The sequence below is a fragment of the Drosophila elegans genome, unplaced genomic scaffold, assembly GCF_018152505.1.
Source record: "Drosophila elegans isolate 14027-0461.03 unplaced genomic scaffold, ASM1815250v1 contig_208, whole genome shotgun sequence".
NCBI classification, from domain to species: domain Eukaryota; kingdom Metazoa; phylum Arthropoda; class Insecta; order Diptera; family Drosophilidae; genus Drosophila; species Drosophila elegans.
This window is the reverse complement of record NW_024545578.1, coordinates 11,578,486-11,593,351: the sequence shown is the minus strand read 5'-3', so window position 1 is coordinate 11,593,351 and position 14,866 is coordinate 11,578,486. Positions and strand designations below refer to the sequence as shown.

At 37.6% G+C, this 14,866-nt stretch overlaps 1 protein-coding gene across 1 annotated transcript in view; it reads right to left on the bottom strand.

Moving 5' to 3' along the window:
- LOC108135600 (basic-leucine zipper transcription factor A) overlaps nucleotides 1–14,113 on the bottom strand; it is a 55,130-nt gene extending 41,017 nt beyond the window's left edge. Inside the window, exon 1 of the mRNA XM_017256411.1 lies at nucleotides 13,682–14,113. The gene's annotated coding sequence lies outside the window, so the exon portion shown is untranslated. The remainder of the gene's footprint in view (nucleotides 1–13,681) is intronic.
- Between the last annotated feature and the right edge of the window lie 753 nt (nucleotides 14,114–14,866).

The following is a 14,866-nucleotide window of genomic DNA, read 5'->3' as shown; positions in this document are numbered from 1 at the left end:
TTCATTGGCGAATGTGTGAATTTAATTAAGTTGAATTACAATTTATAATTCATAACTTACCAGCAACTGGCGCCACGTAGCAGCAACTAGGAAACAGCTGGCACCCAGCCGCTGGTCATGGTTAATTCACAGGATAAGCTTTCCCCTTTCCACCATTCCTTTTACTGGTGATACTCATATACTGGAAAATAATTTATAGTTTATAGAGGACCTTTCTCTATTAAAATCTTTATTAAATTTAATTTATATAACTTTGTCAGAGAAGTCTGCCCTTTCGTTATCAGAAACATAACTTATGAAAGGAAACCGTAATAGTCAAATAAGAAAAGACAGTTTCAAAAAGTAAATCTAAGACACATTAAATTTATAACATTTATTTTTTATTTCAATTTAAGTTTTTAAATAGTTTCATGGGTGATGACAAATTAAATGAAGATTTGGTGTGCTGGCTTTAGGGGTATGAAAATATTTTAAAATCAAACTATTCCAGTTTTCCTCCGTGTATCGATTTCCATTTCAGTTGAATGAGCCCTGCAATGAGGCAATGTTCTCACAGAACACGACTCACACACACACACACACACACACACACACAACCCCGCAATCACACACTCTGGGACACGTGTGCTATGTAAATTACAAAAGTATAATGCAAGTGGTGCGAAGGGACCGAGGGGAGCGGAAGGCTAAAAAGGGGAGGGGAGAGTTCCTCCTCACTTAATTAGCCAGCGGGCCCATTTATTATTCACTGGCAATGCCTGACTGCCGACCTGGCCTGCCTGCCTGCTCCAGCCTAATGAATCACAGTTTTTGTAGTGGAAATTTTAATTTTTCATTAGCATGCAAAGCAACAAAGCGACACGAAAATATATGACCTTGTGCGAGTAGTTTTTGTGACTGCCTTTGTTACCCCACCCCCCAATCCCAACACTAACACCCAACCCAACCCCATTCCATTTCCATTTGGCCCACCTGCCCGGAACATTTGTCACAGGTGCCGAGGACCTGAGTGATGGAGCTCACAGCTCACGAGCGGACGAAAAGAGCAACGAGAAAGAAAAATGTGAAAAGCATGTTGAAAGGATTAATGCACACATCATTTAACCAAAGGGAAAAGCCCGGCAAATAGGTGAAAGTCCTGGCCGGCCCCTTCCATCAACCCTTTATTTCCCTGCACGGCCCATTGAGAACTCGAGTCCCGAAATGACAGTTTTCCCAGCCGCTAGACACATTCCATCTCTGGCCTCTGGTCACTGGTCAAGGTTATGAAGTTGAGGGGTCCTTTATGGGGATTTGCGGCTGACCGAAACTTGTTTTTTTGCGGTTTTCTTCGAGTGTTAACGGTTCGAGTTGGTTGCGTCTAGTTATTTTTATGCACGATTTAATTTTTGTTCAGTTATTTACATTTCGGTTAAGGTATTTGTGGTCGACTTAAAAGGGTTGCCAAGCACTTTAATATTTATGCCAACGAGATGAATTGTAAAAGAGCTAACACACTAGGGAATGGGGGAAAGTGTTTGAGATCAAGTTGAAATTTTAAGCAAAATATTAAATTTATAAAGTTTAATGTTGCATGGTCGTAAGATTATCTTGTACAATACAACACTTTTATGTTGCTATGTGCAGGCCTTGGCCACTTATTTGTCCATTTAAGTATTACTGCTTAGGAAATATAAATGTTATCTAAATTCGTTTTAAAAGAATTATTAAAAATGCGCGATCGTCATTATCTTATTATTTGATTAATACATACAATTTACTTAATATTTTTTATATGTGAGTCATTTGACATGCAAGCCCTACGTAACTGATTGCAACTTCAATATCTCTTTTCCCCCAACCACCTCTCAATTTGATCAATATGACTGCTGTCAAAGCTGTAACCAAAAGCAAACCAAAACGAAACCAAATCCAATCCAAAAACCGCAGACATTTCATTGAGTGACCAAATAACCGCCCGCCGGGTCACGTTTGCTTTTTCGAGCTCAGCGTTTCAGGATCCGCGGTCTGGACGGCTTTGCGGCTCATAATTCAGAGCCTGGTTGGTTCGGTAAATTGCATTACCAAAATAATAAATCAATAACCATTTGATGGAGCTAAATGGGATTATTGGCAGTCGACGAGGCCCCTGAATGCGTCTTCCTGTCTGCGCGCATTTATGCCATAATTCAATTCATTTCTTTAAATTCATTTTCAACGAAACTCAGATAATAAGCAGATAAATACATAAATAAAGTTTTACTCTGTCCAAAATTGATTTTTATGGCACACAGCCGGCTTAAAAAATTTAACTGATTTTTATCTTGAATGCTAACAATGAAAATACGAGAATATTCGTGCCAGCGGAAGAAGGTACCAAAGGAAAATTAAAAGGAAAAGTTGTTGGGGTGGGGGTGGAAAAGTGGCGGCAGTAACGAAAAATATTTCAGCAATTGGCACATCAAGGCAGCCACATATTGAAGCAATCGTACGCACATGTCGCAATCCACTCCCAACCTCGACTTCACTTAAATTCAAACATATTTTCACGAAGAATAAGTTAAAATGAAATTTATTCCTTAATAAAAAACTCACTATTCACAATAGAGAGTTGATTTCAATTATTTTCAATTGACTTCCTCTTTATCATATTTAAAAAAAATATCTCTGTCTCAAGCTATTTCCCGCATTTCGAAAAACTTTTCTTCACTTCACTCTAAGTGTGAAAACAATACGAACATCTTGAATTTTCGATGTGTTTCGTTAACTTTTGCTCAAAGAGATTTCCAGAACACCTTTCCAAAAGTTTGTACAACTTGTCGAAGGTAAAAAACGAATAAAATGAAATGAACGAAGGGAAAAAATTGGCGGATGCAGGAAGTGCTGCTCGTATTTCGTTTTTGTTAATTTTATTTGCATGCTTTTATGCCTTATTTTTATTCATTTCTTTAGATGTTCAAGTGCCCTGTATGTCTCTCGTTCTGGTTTTCCCTCATCGTACTTTATTTTTTTTATTTCGTCCGCAGCTTGGTATAAATTTTTGACAACATTGAATGACGGTTTAGCATGCTGCACGTGATCGAAACGAGTACACTTTAAAAAGAAATGATAAATCCAATTTGAAAAATATTATAGCTGCATTTAAAATTAAGAAAATTACATTTCAGCGTATGTACATTTTTAAAATTATTTTTGAAAACTATGTTTGACTGTCAAATATAAAAAAAAACGACCAACGACCAACCAAAATGTTGGCTAGAGAACAAAAAATGAAAAGCACATACAATTTATTTTGAAAGAGGGCAAAGATAAATAGTGGTAAATTAAAATTGGGAACTTAAGTTGTGTACAAACAACATTTTTTCGTTTGCAATAAACAGTATTCAATTAGCTACTAAATAAAATTAAATTTCACATAATTTCATTTTTTCCCCCGGTGTAATATCAACACACAGGCTGATACAAATATTTAAACGTATATGTGATATTTGCAGGTTATCAGTCGACCGAAGGAGAAACGATTCAGACACAGAGACAGCCAGGACCCACACGTGTGCAAAACTCCAAATAAATTTGCCGCTATACTCGTACCGTCTGAGTGTTGCTTTGAAAAATAGGCAATGTGCGGAAATTTTGATTTTTCGCCCGAGTTGGCAAAGGCGTCGAGGGTCCCAGCGAATTTAGTTTTGTCTGTCTGACTTACAGCGAAATCAAATTAACTTGTGCACACTTTTAGGCGCGCAAAGGGAAAGCAAAGAAAAAGACCGAGGCAAAATGGTGCGACGTGACTTTCCATCCGCCCAATGCAAATGGCAACCGGAAGTCCTGTGTCGCTGGAATGAGTGTGTGTGTGTATGGCTGTGCATGTGTAAATTTATTCACTGATGACTTTTATAAGGGGCAATTTCAAACATTTTGTCATTAAGTCGACAAATTTTTAGAACGTTGCCGCATTTCGAGCCAAGGTAATTACAAAATGAAGTGCACGTGAGACTCGGAAAGAAAGCCAAATAAAAGAGAGTCGTAAAAAGGGAATGGAAGGTATTTGAAGGCGGTAGGGGGCGTGGCAGATGGAAACAGACGTCAAATGAATTTGTCTTTTACCGTTGTCGCATTTACCCGCCAAAAGCTGTACTCAAAATATTGCTTAAATTGCTTGATATCTTTTAATGGCCTGCAATGGTACATAACCTGCTTGATGAGCTGTGTGCTTTATAATCAAGTCGGTAAAAAAATATATATATTGTACATACAAACTGAAACAAGTAACAAAGCTATAACTAATTGTTATGCCCTTTAAAAAATGTTATTATAAACATTTTCTTATTAAGTTAAATTAGTTTTATAAATACTTTTCGTATTGTAATGTATTTATGTGTGTTTAAAAAGCATTCTAATAGAATTGACAATTATTTATTTTAAGGGCAGGCAATTAAAAAGCTGTTAGCGCTGGTTTTCCTTAACTATTTTGTTTGTTTATTTTTAATTACACACCACAGCCAGAAAAGTAATTTACATTGAAAATGAGCGGGTGTAGCTGAATCATTACCCAAACAAAACACAACTATTAGCATCTAAACGCCCGCCACATGCAGGCATAAATCAAAACTGGCTTCATAAAATATTTATGCCCGCACTCACACCCAAAAAAGGCCTCAACAACAACATCCACAGTGTTAAATAAAAATGAGGGCCTTCTGCGGGAAACCGAAAGCGAAAATGTTTAGCAATTGAGAATCGGGGGGTATGGGAGGAACAAACTAGGCTGTGTCAATTTAGAAACAAAAAAAAAACTTGAAAAAGGTTTAATAAATGCGAGCATTGCCAAGCTGCGATAAAAGAAAGCCGTTATGCCTCCCCCAAAATGTGTGTAAACAAATTAAAAACTGGCCATAAAAAAATAATCATATTGCGGCCTGAGCCAAAACAAACAAGCGACATTAAATTGATAAAAACCATTGCCAAAAGGGGCAAGGTCGCCAATAAAGAACGCAGCATGTGAGGCTCGGATCGGCAATAAAGACGCTTTCAGTGGCTCAAGATCCGAGAAGAACTCTTGAGTGGCTGGAATGACAATGGTGAACATTTTTTGTTCGTATTAAAAGCAACTTCCAAGTCATTAACCCGTTTATGACGCTTAACTTGGCCGAAACGCCCGCCACTGGCCCACAATAAAGCGGCAATAAAATGGCTAGCACATACCATACACACTCATGTGTGTTTGTGTTTGTGGGCCGGGCCAACTTAAAGCGTTTAACGGCTCATTTATTGCAGAACATAGCCCCAGTTGGAGCTTCAGCCTGGCATAAAATGTTATTAAAAACGCGGCCATAGAATCGCCGGAGCACGCGCCCATTATGTGTTTAATCTTTGACCGACCAGGCCTGAATGGTATATGGTGTATCCTTCGTATCCTTCACAACAACACCAAATTTTGGCAATAACATGGACCGAGAAAGGACGAAATGGTGGGCAGCGGTATGGAACAAATGGCGAGCGGAAACGGATGCAGCAAACTCGTTTCGCAATTTGACGCCAGATCGGTGGGCATAAAAAGAGGACTCAAAGTGCATATGTGTCTACAAGGGAAATGGCAAAAAGCAAGATGTCCTTGAGTTTACGCACTAATGAGACAAAAAATATCATAGAGAGAGTTTGATTCAGAATAATGAACAGAATATGGCGAAAGCGTGGTGGCGAATTCATCATCAGGAAACTGAATAGCAAGCAGGATACACAGACTTCGGATTACCTTAAAAGAAATGAATATACATTTTCAAAAAAAAATGTTATTTAATAAATAACACAACGTAGGTATATAAATAAACATTCTTTTTTAATTTTCAAAATAAAGCAAATTGTGATTGCATTCTTCTAAGCGTCTTAAAATAACTTTCAATTTAATAATAAGTATTTCTTTTACCCCCGGAAGTGTTTTAAGCCACTCAACCTTTTTCGCCAATTAGTCATCTAGGCTCAAAGGCAAAGAGTATACAAAGGAATTTACGGTTGATGTGGCTTGTCTGTTTATGGCAACAGCGGCGAAGTTGTTGGCAACTGTGGGACCAAAGAGGTTTTGGGTTTGTTATCCGCCGCAGACACACACACACACCAACACACACACAAATCCAGTCAAAGAGGATCACGCACATTATGCTAATACTACCCCCCACTAGTATTAGTGGGTTAAGGACATTTTTATGTGTGTATGCCCACGCACATCGACCATCGGCACTCGTCTGCACACACATGTGATGTGTGTGTTGGCCATCTGCGTTTGGCTGTGTTCGTGCATGTTAAATGAGCGTAATGCCACTATTATTGGACACATTACAAACAAAATGAAAGTGGTACCGCACACACAGAGTGCGTTGTTTGGCCTTAAAGTTCTTGGCCAAAGAGATTACGGAATATTGCAGTTGTCACATTAAACTTGCATCATCGTTCAGTTCCCCAGCTCGGCAAAAATTGAGCAACTCGATTAAGTTGCTCACCACCCACAGGAAAAACAGGTGTCCTCGAGCTGACGGAATCGATGGCAAATTTCCAATTCCATTATCCCAGCTTAGCTAGTCAATAATGCAGCCTGGCATTCTCTACTGGACATAGCTTGCTTGAAAGTACACCACCTGATTGACCCATTTCATTTTCTTAACTACAGACGAGAAAATTATTGATTTCTTTTTTATAGCTATTCAATAATTAAAGATATTAAACAAATTTTATTTGTAAAGCTTAAGTTAAGCTTAACCACAAAAAGTCCCAAAGTCAAGAACCACAGAAAATAAATGAATTAATAACCCGTTGACTATATTTCATGGTCTTTTTTTTCTGTGTAGCTATCGTTACCTGTTCGCTACCATCATCGTTATCCAAAGTTGGTTTTTATGCCCTAGTAATATCCACAAATTCTTGGGAAATACACTCAGCAAGGCCAAATCCATTGACAACCTCTTAACATCATCGCAATCGCCATCATCATTATACAGACATTTGGCTGTGACAAAAAGTTAAAACTTTCACCCAAGAAAAACCGATTTGAGTGCGGGCATAGTTACCCGAAAAAATATGCAGTGTTTCGTTTTGCAATAAAAAAAATTGATTACACATATTTTGCAGGCGGCTGCAATAAAGTTTGAGTTTTAGTATTATCGATTTGCAATGTTCGTGTATACGGATCGAACCTTTTTGCCTGACAGCCAAGCAGAATGAATATGCTCTGTGGGACAGGAAACACCTCTGGTTCCACTTTGCGTCACATTATGGCGATATCAAGCACACAAACGGGACTCGTATATAGAGAAATAGCAACGGCGATTAAACGGAAGAAATACTGCCTTGGGGGCCACGACAAAGCACGAAATTCCAACTTAAATCTGAAATTCAGTATCGGTAACTACAAGTAACAAGGAAGCGAAGAACAGAGAGGGGAAGAACGTAAGAGAAAGAAAATTATAATGTTGGTATAAATCATAATTTTAAGGCAGAAATCTCTAGAGATGAGCTTTCAGCGTCTACTTGACTGCGGGATGTGGGTTCTGCCCCCAGTTTTCCGGCAGGTATAATCCCTCAAAGCAGAAACACAACTCAAGCATTTTGGACGCCTCTTTCAAACTTCGTTCGCCTATGTATATATATATATATATATGGCCGATGGTGTATCCCTGTGTGTGTTGGCACAATTTATGCGCTTCGTCGCTTTCCGTCTACTCCAAATGATTTGCCTTTGCCCAAGTCCCGACCCGAGTCCTTCCCATCCATCTACTTCGCCTCAAGTTCAATTTATTTTGCGCATAAAAAATATCTAAGAATTTTTGCCCGGCTGTCTTGATGCAAATGTGTTGGTGGCTTGACTGACGAGTATAAGGATGCTGTGTGTGTGTCTGCAAAAGTCTAGAAATTTGCCAATTCAACTAAAGCCAACGCTAGATATGAACATGATTTGACATTTATATTTGTATTATATTATATATTTTTACATATGTCAAATCTAATAAAAAGTAAATGTTTATATGTCTTATAAAGGTTAGGTAAATATTTTGTCCTTTAAATACATTAATAACAATGTCTAACAAATATTTTCTGTGCGAATTTTAGTCTCGATCTATTAATTAAGCTACAAAATACTTTTTAAGTAAGTTTGCTTTATTGAAAACTAACAATACAATTCTGAAGAAAATAGGACTTAAACAATGAAATAAAACTCCCTAAATTGTGCACTAAAAGATCACATAATTGTAGTCAAAATAAAATCCTATTTCTCTCCAACTGAAGCCTCAGCCCATCACTGATTCTTCCCGAGAGCAGCTTGCAGCACACACAATTTCATGGAACATAAGAAATTGCTTATAAATCATAAGAAACTCCGTCCTCCTTCTTTTGCCTCAACACTCATACGCAATGCATGTATTTTGATTTACCGCTTCGGTTTTTTGCCCTCGAAATCTACATATTATACACATGCCCACAAATAAACACATAAATATAACTATGTCCCCCCATACCTGCAGTTCGCAGAATGGTTTATTAAGTAAAATGCTACCTGCTGCGATGAGGTAAAGAGGAAAGCAGCACGATAACTATTCGGTCATAGGAAATTTGTCAACGCGTCATCAACATCAATTGACATGCCAAGTAATTTGCTGCTAAGCAACACACCGAAATACAAAAGGCAAAAAACCTCAACGACCGCCAAACGCCAATCCACCCACTCACCCACCCATTGAGTCAGGATTTTCACAGAAATCGCATAGCGAAAAAGTGCTCTTGGCTGTTGTTTAACTTTTTTCTGTAGCTTTTCAATGGGTGGGCCAATTTTAGTTTGAAGTATTCCACTTTTCTCTCTTAATAAATATATTTGAAACACGTATTGATCAATATCCAAATCAAATAACACAAATTGTTGTTATTGAAACCATTTGCTTTAAGAATAATAGGCGCTGAAAATTTTTTCCAAAAATGATGAAAATAACGTTTTACTAAATCAAACAATATATTCAACCAAAATAATGTTTTGATATTTATAGTATTTATTTAAATAAATAAATAAAAATAAAAGCTGAATTTGCAAGGCACATTGATAACATGATTATACAAACCACAAAACGAACATGTTAATACTGTCTTTAAGCTCATACATTTGTTTTTTTGTCAAACTAAGCTGCCATATAATCTGCAAGAGTATTTGAAGTTTCACTTTACCTTTGCCTCTTGATTTTTTTATAAGCTTCAGCTTTTTTCGGTGAACACATGTCAAGGCATTTAAGATTTATATTTTTTCTCGATTTTTAGCCGGACCTTGTCCGCAGGCGAAATTGTTGAGCTGCTCCTGCTCCACGCTGCCTGCTGTGCACTGTTTTACATGCATATTCGATGGGGCAGTAGGTTTCTGGGGGGCTACAAAACGTCCATGTGCATGCAATGCTTTTTTAACGCGCTTTCATGGTTAGCTGCATTCAAGTAGGGTTCTCGCTCTAACCACTCATATTGCCCCTTTTTCGGGGCGCTTTAATTGTCAGGCGGTACTCGGGGATTCGCTGGCAATTGAAAAGGATTTGGACTTTGTCCAAAAAGAAGATTTAAGAATTTTCAGCCGGATTAGTTGGCCAAACTGCGGTGTGCTCTTAAATATTCAAAAACTTTCACAAAAAATATTTATAGTTGATTTGAGTATTTTTAATTTTAAGGTTCGACAATTAAATCAAAAACTTTGTGCCAAAAATTTCTATAATTTCTGACTCGACTTAGCAGGTCTACAAAAAAAAAAGTGTTTAAGTCAAACAATGACTTTCTAAAAATGGAAAACCGAAAGCTAACAAAGAGGCAGACAAACTCTGACTACGGCAAAAATGCGACCTTTTCATTGTTACCTTGGCCGCCTGGCACGGTATATCCCGGCCACAAGGAGTGTGCAACGCTGCGTATGAGTGATGCGGGCATTTTTAAATTATGCACGAGCTTTTTTTTTCCTGCCCACCCACCGCGTCTCATGTAAGCAAGCAAATTTTCCACACAATAAAATTGTTCACACTTTTTATTCACAAAGAGGCGACAGGTGTAAAGCCGAAGGGAATGACATATAAAATATATTAGAATGTCAGAAAATGGAAAATTCAAGCCTTTAATTAAGGCTGGGCTAGGCTACAGGCCAATTGCCCTAATAAATAATGAAAATGCACCTAACGAAGCATGTGGAACCTTGACATTTTGCGGAGACCAAAACCGACATTCTGTTCGGTCGCCTGTCTGTCAGTGGCACTTTGATAAGCAAAATATGCCAGCACACATCATCAACAGGAAAATTCCGAATAAAAAACAAGTTGGTCTATTTCTCTTTGTAGTAAGAATATAAAAATTAAGGAAGTATTTATTAACACACTAAATAAGATTTTGTTTCGAAATAAGCGTACGATATCAATTTAATATAAACTCTTCAATCCCTTAAATATTTAATTTAGCACACACCACTGTAAGTAATAATCTTTTTGAGGATAAAATGCCACCGAGACATAGGCTTTTGGAAATTCAAGTCAAGCCAAAGTTAGCTTTAAGTTTAAACTTCTAGACTCTGAACCCTGACTGTGTGCGCTTTAAACATTCGTAGCTCTCTGTCCTTTAAAATTGGCAACAAAGATGGCGGATAGTAATGCAACGATAAATGACAAAGCTAATGCGCTTTCAACGCCCTGGCAAACGCGCCACGGAAATGCTATGGAAATGCCATAGCAATGCCACTCAGGAATGGCAAGGCATTTGCCTGCTGCCGGCGGCATCTGGTGCCATAAATGTCTGCACGATGTTGCAGGTGCAGGTGAAAGTGCCTGGTGCCTGGGAAAATCTGCGGGAAGTGCGGGAAAGGGGCCGAAATGAGACGTGAGACAAGCTAAATGTCGCCTGCAGCTTGAGCTTGACATTCGCCTGACAATCGGGCGACACATTCAGCCACACCACCGTCCCACGGCGTCGCGGATTTTTCCGCTGCTTTGATTTTGAATAGCTCACTTACTTAATAAATGCTCGAGCTACTTTTCGTTTTTTTGTCTGTTCCCTAATGCTGTGCAAATTCAAGTTCGCGTTCTTGAGGATTCTGTTTTACGACCCTAGCTTAGTTAGATCATAATACATAGCTTGGTATAATTCACTGGTTAAAGTGGCTCATAAAAAATAAGTGAAAAGTCTGGGAATTAAATAAAAGCTTTTTTTGACAAGCGAAGTATAAATACCCTTAAAAACGATTCTAAAACCATATTTATTGTTTTAATTAAATATCTAATTGGTTAGAAACTAAACATCGTAGTGGGGAAAATAATTTTTAAATACTTCAGTCTGCTTTTAAGATTAAATTATACATTTACCTTCATTCAAACCTGAATTTCATTAAGAGCTATTTAAGCTATTTTTTTGCTATTTAAAGTTTTTAAAACATAAATAAACCCTAAATAGTAATCTATATATTTCGGAAAAAATAAGGATCACACATTTTCTGTTATATAAAAGACTAAGAGGGCTAAGAAAAATGTTTTAGCTTACTCTCATTTATCTAGTTAAATTCTTGAAATTTATTCCACTTGCCCCAGTAAAGCACACTTAACTTTATGCCCCTGCCCTCGATCAAGTGTTGTTTATTACGGCCAAAGTATTTCTCAGATCTTTCGACGCAGAGAGCTTGCCGAAAGAAATCTACCTTGAGAAGGCAACAATCAGTCCCCCAAGGCCACAACAACAAGGCAAAAAGTTGGCAAGTAAATTTATTTATTGAGTCACTTACTTGGCAAGGAATCTCTCTCGCCTTCCCAGCAGCGAACGTGTGTATGGCTTGAATTTATGTGTGTTTTGCCTGCCGACTTTTACTTGGCTTTCCACACATTCGCCTGGTAATTGTATTAAATTTCAATTAATGATATATGTGGCTTAGAAGTGGGGGGAAATTTAAAAAGAACGTGGTTTATGGTTTCCAAGTCTTACTCTTGGAGTTGAATTAGATGGTGAAATGATATACAACGCGACATACAATTTGTACAAAGCTAGAATAACAAAGTTTCTTAACCAGCAACTTTTTATCAATAAAAGAATAAAGAAGAATAAATTATTGTATTATTTCTTCAGGTATTTAGCTTGTTAAAAAATCTTTAAGACATCATTGATTTTTAACGAAAATATATTGGTAGCACATTATAAAACATTTCTTGGTTAAATTTATAAATTCACTCATGTCGTATAACAAGGTTTTTCCGAAAGCGTTGGTAGTAAAAGACGCAAAGAATTTTTTTTTATGGCAATCGAATTGAACTTTTGGCTTTATTGTTGCTGCTGTTGTCTTGGGGCATATTCCAATTTTGTTGGTCATAAATTTTAGCGAGACGGACAAATGAGAAGCACAGCGTAAAAGAAAATATTTAAATTTCCTCGGTCTCCCATTTTTGTTTTTTTTTTTTTGGCAGCCCTTTTTTCCAGTTCGGTTGAAGGGAGCGGGAATCCTGCGGAAAAAAATCTGCTTAAATGTAATTCCGTCATAAAATAACGGTAATGCAGAGCAATGTGCGTCCTTTGGTGGGTGTGTTTGTTGTGGCTGTGTGTGTGTGGCTCACGTAGAAGGACGAGCAAGGAAAACCTTTTTATAAATGTTGGTTCGCAGCTTCCGCAAAATAATAAAACAAAGAGGCAGCTGCCAGGACATCGCCAGTCCAAAAGGCAACTGGCAAGAATGCTTTTAAATTTGACACACAGCGCACACACACATTTGGTTGAAAAAAAATTAATATATTTGTGCAACAAAGTTGCCTTTAAGGCACAGAAACGCAAGCGACCCATGAAGCACCGCCCCACGTTGTTCACTTTGTTTATTTTAATTTTTTTACTGGTTTTAGCCTTTTTTTGTGCTGTTTTGATGGCCCAAAACTCTGAGCGTCAACATTTGTTTGAAGTTTATTTTGCATATGTTTTATTTCTGGTTATCCAATGGGATTCCCGTTTGTATTATATTGTTCATTTTTATTTGGAGTTTGCTGCAGTGACTATGCGACAATATACAAAAATTTCATTTGGTTTTAAAGGGTAATTAGGAAAGTCATACTGTTCTTTAATTAACAAAAAAAATTGGAATAAAAGCATTGTACCATTTTAATTTTATTTGGCTTATAATGGAGTTAATGAAAGATTTGTAATGGACTCATAACAGTAATTAAAATAACTGAAATTTAATTAAATAGATAATCAAAATTACAAATTATAAGTAAATAGACAACAGATAAAGATGTAATGGTGTACCATAAATCATATTAAATTATAATGACAAATTTATGGTTTTTAGTTTTCTAAAGAAAAATTAATCTACTTTTAATATAATTTTCACAGTCACTTTTCATGCCGATTTTAAAACCATACATCCTGTTAATCGAATCAACTATCTGCCAGTTCATTGACACAAATGTAGCATTTTGCTCGCCTATATCAGAAACTAATTAAAATTAGCCAACAGAAAACAAATTATCAGCACACAAATTCGTTCAACTAAAAACAATAGACATTTGCTAATGCATTGAAACCTCTTTTATTGTCATATTATGAAAATTTATTTCAAGCCTATGCAAAAAGCATTAAGTTGAAGAGTTGCTTAAAAGACCATTATCATGTTTACTTGGCTAACATTTTTTGGATTCATTTAAAATATAATATTCAATGCAAAGAATTAAATTTCACATACCTTAAATTATCTCACACTTTTATTTTATCGAAAGTTCAGAGCCCTCTGGCTGTGGCAATTGACCACTTCACTTGTATTTGTTTCTTGTACTTGTGTATTTTTATTATTTTTCCTGTAGATATACGCCCACAACACACGTCAATTAACCTACTTTCTCGCTGGCAGGGGGGCTGGGCAAAAACCAAACATAATAACCACTAGAACAATACTCGCAATATAACGAATGGGCCAAGTTAATTTGCTTAGGCTTTTGTTTCGGTTTCTTTTTTTGCCTTTCGATTGCTCAAAGTATTTCCGGTAGCACACGTACACACACCCACGAGGGACACTTTAGCCGGCTTTTTTGCCTTCTTGCGCCAAAATTCAATAAAACAGTCTTGGGAGACCAACTGATAGTACTCATACGCCGCGTGTGCCCATCTAGCACGCACGAGTGACAAAAACGAACTGAAACTGAAGACGGAGGACTGAAATTAAATCGGAGTCTAAGTTGGTTAAACTCAGACAGCGCATGCGTCGCTTTTAGTCAATGAAAAGCTTCGTGCCACAAAACATTTGCCGCCATCTGAAGTCCGAAAACGACTTCGTTTTCGGAGAAGTCGTTTTCGGAGAAGTCTGTTGCTGTTGCTGATGTTGCTGGTGTTGCTGGTGTTGCTGTTGCTCGCGTCACTGTTGCTGCTGTTGCTGTTGCTTTTGCTGTTCCTATGGTTGTTGTTGTTTTCAGCGGCAACATAATCATCGGCGCGTGTTGCTCACTTTGTAGGCAGACGACTGGCAAAACCAAAAACACAGCATACAGAAGGCACAACAATCCTGGCGCACAATTCGCGCAACGTCATGTCAACAAGACAGTCGAGACAAATGCCACAGATCCCCAGCCAAAGAACGCCCCCCCCTCCTTTTTAACCATTTCCAGGCCCACAAAAGCCCACCCATTGTCAATTGTCTTGCGGGCTTAACTTGCCTTTATTTCTGCCTCTCCTCTTTTTTTTACGCTGTGTGTTTAATTTCTTTTATCAACAAGCTGAGGTCTGCGGGTCTCAGTTCTTCTTGTCCTTCTTGTTATCCTTTCAATTGTCATTTGCTTGTTGCGTCACCTTCACTCGATTGGTTATCTTATATCCGAGTATATATGTCGCTTGTACACGCGTCGAAAGCCGTTTGTAATCGCCAGTTAATTTGATG